Consider the following 6608-nt stretch of genomic DNA (forward strand, 5'->3'; position numbering starts at 1 on the left):
ACATTCAAGGTATTATGTGACACATCAATCAAAATTAATTTTATAAAAAACGTTATCACACATTTGAAAAAGTTTTATTAATTAGGTAATGTTATTATAATAAACAATCTATATGACTCATAAACATTAAACAATTAGCTAGATGTGATATTATTTAAAGTTGCAATATATTCAATTTGGACTGATATAAATCTGAGGGAATGCAGGCACGGTCTACAACAGCGACTTTAGACCATGGACTTGCCTGACAAATGGATGTTGTAGTGATATACGACGTGACGGAGGAGTCATGTGACTCGTGTGTGGGATATGAGGGAAAACAATCTTCACTGGCACTGTGACAGAAGCGGAATGCAAAGCAAGTCACGTAACCATTTAACGGCCGCATATTCTTTAAATGAACTCGATGGCTAAGCGGGCGTTAATTTAAGCGGTCCTAAGTTTGGTTACCAGTATTACGTACTTACTATTATATCTGTCTCCCATTGGTTACCGGTTTTAACACGACACACGACGGTACACGTACATTATTTTCATTAATAAAACTTACGTATTCACATTAAAATACACTCACACATTTGCAAAAATCCGCTATAAAACATTGATGAAAATGGTGGCAGATAACTCGAAAGAAATTGGGTAATATTCAAAAAGGATTCACTTGAATTTAAACCGTAATTTAATATCTGTGCGGTTTATTTAGACTCGTACCTGTTTGTCTCAATATCAGAATCGTCGCCAGGTATTAAAACTTTCTTAAAAGTAATGTAATAGCAAAATTGTAATAGCATATATACAAATACTTTAATAATATTTTGTAAATGTTAAGCGATAAATAGTGTTACGAAAATGCAATATTTCCTTGCGTGTTTTATTTTAATAAGGCTACTTAAACAACATAGAAGTTCGTGTTAATTTGTAGTTGGAATTAAACCGCAACACATTCACCGTCGCAATACGAAATTTTCATTACAATTAATTTTTCTAAAGTAATTCACTGGACTTTGTGCTCTATTAAAACTTAACCAGTGAATTAAGTGTACTATATAGTATCTTATGTACTAATAGTGTTGAATCTAAGTGTCACCGAGGCGTTTTTGTAACGAAAAAAGAAACCCACTAATACGTACATAATATTATGTATGTAAGCAGAGCTGTTACGCTCTTGACATATCTCTTTCACTTCTTCCACTCGTATCTTGTCATCATCTCATAGTACTGTCAAAAGAACAAAATGAAAGTGCACTCACTCAACAACCTTCCTGAACGTCTAACATCCACGAATTGAGGAGCAGCGCTATATGTTCTACAAACAATATCACGATATAGCAAACATAAGACTGTGTTTCTCTGCCGGTGAATATGCGTTTCCGGTATGGCATAACTCTGCACAAGTATAATCATGGCTGCCTCAAGCCAACTCTCCTCAACATGGTATACCCTCTAGAACCCAAGAAGATACTACACCACCATACGTAATATTACGTGCGTCGGAATGTAGCGTGCTCCAGGGAGAAGCATAGACAAGAGAGTCACAGTCAACACTCTGTATCACTTCAAAAGCCGTAACAGCTTCCTATGCACAACAATGACTACGAATGACCAAGCGATTGTCACTAGGTGTGCTCTGTGGAAACAGAAAACCCCCATGGTTTCATCATCCCTCAAGGCAAAATATCACCAATGAACAATGAATCGATTAGTTTGATTGAGTCATACTGGCGGTTTTTCTTACATAACCTATAAGAACATATTCAAAAATTTCCGAAATCATCGAAAGCAATAAATAAATAAATAAAAATCTTAATTTTAAATCCTCCTTGAAATCCTTACACTTATATACTTGTTCGATAGCGATTGAAATGTTTGATTTACTAATCGATTACAAAAACTTTAATTGAATGAACCGAATGTTTTTGTCGTACAGTACTATGCAACCATACATAAATCACAATTGTATAATTAAAATATAACCTCACTTTTGGACTGCCATTTTTCAAATTCAAGTGAATAACACAACTTAAAACTTAAAACAAATTTAAAACGAGAGGAGATATCACGTCGAAATCTTCGAAATATACGTAAAAGTGTTACTTATTTGATTTATTGAGTGATTACTTTAGAATTTTAACCAAACAGTTTTGTTTAAAATGGATTGGTACAGACTATAGAGTAGTGTCCACCCAGGGTGAGAGAACAGTTGTGTCTCAATTGAAGTTCAACGGTGTGAACCCCTGTAGAGGCATATACCAATGACTTTAATTTCGAAGATACGCACATTGAATTGAAAGTGTCAAAAATCCTGCGACTGGCGAAGGGGAACATCGTCATGAAACCTGCATTTCGAAGGAGGTTAAACTAACCAGTTTGAGTTATAGAATAAGTAAAAATACGCAATATTATACAGCAAGTAAACATAAACCATGGTCTCCAAACGGCTCTAAACCTAAGCTTTCCTTAGAGTATAAGACCGCGCAGAAAGAAATAATATTAGTCACAATAATTAAATTATAGTGCAAACAAACACTGCCCCTAAACAGGAACTTAAGACTCAAGAGAAGCGCCCGGGGTATTAACTCTCATTTAACAAGTTATAAAAATGAAACACGCGGCACTATTTTTCAGAGCGACTTTACGTCACAGACAATAACTCTACGTTGAAAAATCCCGCACCACCTCTTTGTCACATTTTACAAAGAAAAAGTATTCTCTTTTATTCATTTTGCCGTTTGCTCTTTTACTTCGAAAGCAAAAACTTGGCGTTTTTTGTTTTCAGAAATAGCTGTACGTTCGTCAGTTTTTACGGTAGCAGGATTTACGACTATTTCATAAGGTCAACGATTCTTTATATTTGTGTTGTCATGTATGTATGTTCTAAACGTAATAACTGTCACAGTGTACTTTTTTGTTATCAAATATTTACATATGTGGCGACTATTTGTGTGCTAGTCAAGATTAAATTTACATTCGAAAGTAAGCGAATAGTCGGCTTTTATGACCAACAATGTGTTCAAATAATACTCTACTAGCCAGTGCCCGCGATTAGTCTACTGTACTATACTAATTTTCATAATTTTATTGGCTCTCCATACAAACTTTCACCCCTATTTGACCCTCTTTAAGATTTATTTTTGTGATAAAAAGTAGCCTATGTCCTCCGGTCTCATCTATCACTATACCAAAATTCATTAAATTAGGTCAGCGGTTTAGGTGTGAAAACGTAACACAGAGTTACTCTCGTATTTATAATAGTTATTATATAAGTTTGAATTTAGTATATAAAATAACATTTTCACCTTACTAGCTCGGAATGGCTTTCTTTCTCATTAGAAATCTGCGCGCAAAAGCGTTTTTTGCACGCTAGCGTGAAATAGGTTTTTGAAATTCGAACTTGACGTTGGTCTGTGGTGCACCTAACACTTATTTTCGATAAAAAAAATTATAAATGACACGTTCAACTACGCGATTTGTCGTACATTACTTATTTATGTAATATAATCCATTAATATATTTTATTCTAATTATTGTTGCCATTAAATTGACAATGTTAACTAATTGCGTTTATTAATTCGTCGAAGAACTAAAATCATTTCAATAATCACTTAATCACACAAAATAAAAGTGCAAGCAAGAATAAAAATTGATGAGGTGTAAATTCTGAACATCCAAAGATAACCTTTTCTTTTAATTAAAAAAACTGATGTTCAACTCTTTTTCTTTGATCTACCATTTTCCTCGCTATAGTGAGGTGAAAAGTTGTGTGTTTCGCTCGGCAGCAAAGTTGTTTTGGCGTCTCGTGCCTTGAAACTCTCGCTACGCTCAGGAATGTATTTTAGAACCACTCGCTTTGCTCGTGGTTCAATCTTGGCTTCCTTCGCTTGCTCAGGTTTCAATACAACCAATCACATTAAATAACAACTTTGCAGCCTTGCATAACAAGTAACTATTAACAACCTCCGTAGCCTAACAGTTACCATTCTCGTGCCGTAGAGATCACGCGTTCGAGATTCGGCGATTCCAGGACCGGGAGAAATATTTGAATGGCCTACATTTATTTCACTCGTGAGTTTGGGCATAATTTGTGGTTGTCTATGTGTGTGTCCATGACACCGATGATATAGGGTTTTCTTGGTGCGGGGCTATGAGTGTGTGCGTTATTATAAAAAAAATATTTTTAGTAATATTACTAGTGCAATTACAAATTAAAATTATTTTTCAGCTCACTAGCTCGGAAAGGCTTTATTTCTCATTAGAAATATACGTGCAAAAGCGTTTTTTCAATTAAAAGTGTTTTTCGCGTGGAAAAGGTTTTTTTAAATTCGAACTTGATGATGGACTGTTGGTGCCCCTAACATTTTCTTTCGATGAAAAAAAACATAATGACTCAGTCGACTACGGGATTTATCGTACATTATACATGAAATATAAGTCCGTTGGTATTATTCTTCTTATTGTTGACATTTAATTGACAACGATATCTAATTTTTAATCGACTTCAAAAAAAAGAGGAGGTTCTCAATTCGACTGTTTTTTTTTTTTGTGTATATGTTACGCGCTAACTCCGCCATCTGAGAACCGATTTTGATGATTCTTTTTGTGTTGGAAAGAGAGTACCTCCATAGTGGTTCCATTTAATTTTGAAGAAAATCATCCACCTCTAAGGGTGGCTGATCACGCATTAAGATTCATTTGTGGATGATCAGGTCGAGTTATTTACGTCGCTATGACATACATGCACCGGTTCGACCTGTTCGTATCAGGCTTCTTCCTGCGTCGTGGTTGTATAGTGACCTTCGTAACTTTATGGAGAAGAAGAATCGTGCGAAAGCCAGGTACAAAGCTGAACCATCCGATGCAAATTGCAAAAAATATTACCGTGTCAGAAATCGCTGCAATTCACTGGTCACGGACGCTCAGCTACGTCATATCCACAAGTCCATCGAAAATGGTAAACCCACTAAAATTTTCTTAAGTCGCTTGAAGTTGTTAAATCTCATAGCAATAATTCTTCTCTAAATCTGTGTTAGGCATCGTCAGAAATTGTTTTTATAGGTTAAAGGTATTATATAACATCAGGAATTACATTAATGCTGACATTCGCATTAAATTGTGTGACTCATTAGTTCTCTCACAATTTAATTATATGGATGTGGTGTATGGATCGCGGCTGTTGAAGCGCACACAACAAATAATACAGCGTGTGCAGAACGCCTGCGCAAGGTTTTGTTTTAATATACCACCACGCACGCACGTAACCCCTTACATAAACGACGCTAATATTTTAAAAATGAAAACGCGAAGAGATCTGCACTTGGCTACACTTCTCTTTGGGGTTATAAAATACAGAGTCCCGTCTTATCTGGCTGAGGAGTTGGTGTGGTCCCGCGACGTGAAGGCAGCGTTCACCAGAGCGTCAGCTTGGTCGCTAGTCCTGCCGCGCTGTCGCACCGCCGCGTTCCGCGGCAGTTTCAAATTCGCCGCAGCGAAGATATGGAATGTACTGCTGCCGCCGCCGCTCCGTAGTCTGCAATCAGTGCACACGTTTAAAAGCAAATATAAACAATATCTTTTAGACATTCAAAAAAAAACCGTATAAGTTTACATGGGCACTTACCGTACTGTTATTCGACTTATGGCATGGGTGCGCGGCGGACATCGTCATCATTGTTATGCGGGATACGGCAAGCGATATAAATAATAAATTTGATTGTTTATTTTCCCTGAAAAATGTTATTAATTATTACTATTTTTCATTGTTAATCTTTTATTAATTAATTATCATTTAATTTTTTAAACACTTTTATTCAATATACAATTCATTATGCAATACGATTATTCATGATAACCTGTAAAGTTTATAAGTTATACAGATTAGTACGTACCTCTTATGGTATAGGAGACTGCACGCTATTATGCGAGCTAATTACCTACGACGCAGGACAAAACCTGTTTAGTGTTTACAACGAAGCGGGCTGCACTTTTGTTGGCTCGTGAGGTCAGTATTCCGTGCTAGTAAGCCGGGGACCCCTCCCGCGCGCCTACCCTCTCTTCTTGCGTAGTACACGTGACACAAATCTCACAATCGGTTTCATTTTAAACTAAATAAGATCTATTTTGTTTGTTGTAAATGTTGGACACTACACTACATATACTTGTATTTACATGCACTTGTATTGTTGTGTATGTATACACTTATCACTTTATATATGTATCAAAATCATTATTTAAGTATTCTATACATATAACTGAACACAACACACCACATTATAGAAATATTTATGTAATTTATTTAAGTTTACTTGTATATTCGCGACACACACGTCCGGTACTCACTCGGTTTTAGGGCCCACTGAAAATCAGCATCACAGCCTTTCTTCGGTGGTGACAATAGCTGAGTGGGATCCTGTTACTTACGCCACAGCCGCGCACATGACACTTAGTCTAATTGTGTTAAATATTTCATGTTTGCTTTGTTGATGTGTATGATGTTATTTTTATTCCTTTTTTTTTCCAGTTATTTTTATTTCAATTTTTTGTTTTAATGTAGCTTCATCTTTTATTTTTTGTCTTCACTTTATTACTGTGTATATTTTTGTTGTGGCGTAGTA

General features: G+C 35.8%; 1 long non-coding RNA gene across 1 annotated transcript; it reads right to left on the reverse strand.

Moving 5' to 3' along the window:
* Positions 1-5036: 5036 nt before the first annotated feature.
* Positions 5037-6246, reverse strand: LOC113234942. The gene is made up of 3 exons (XR_003310816.1): positions 5883-6246; positions 5615-5720; positions 5037-5524 (listed from the first exon to the last, which is right to left on the reverse strand). It is a non-coding gene; the product is annotated as an uncharacterized LOC113234942 (long non-coding RNA).
* Positions 6247-6608: the final 362 nt, after the last annotated feature.

The sequence above is a fragment of the Hyposmocoma kahamanoa genome, unplaced genomic scaffold, assembly GCF_003589595.1.
Source record: "Hyposmocoma kahamanoa isolate Upper Pololo Valley unplaced genomic scaffold, ASM358959v1 86, whole genome shotgun sequence".
Lineage (NCBI taxonomy): Eukaryota > Metazoa > Arthropoda > Insecta > Lepidoptera > Cosmopterigidae > Hyposmocoma > Hyposmocoma kahamanoa.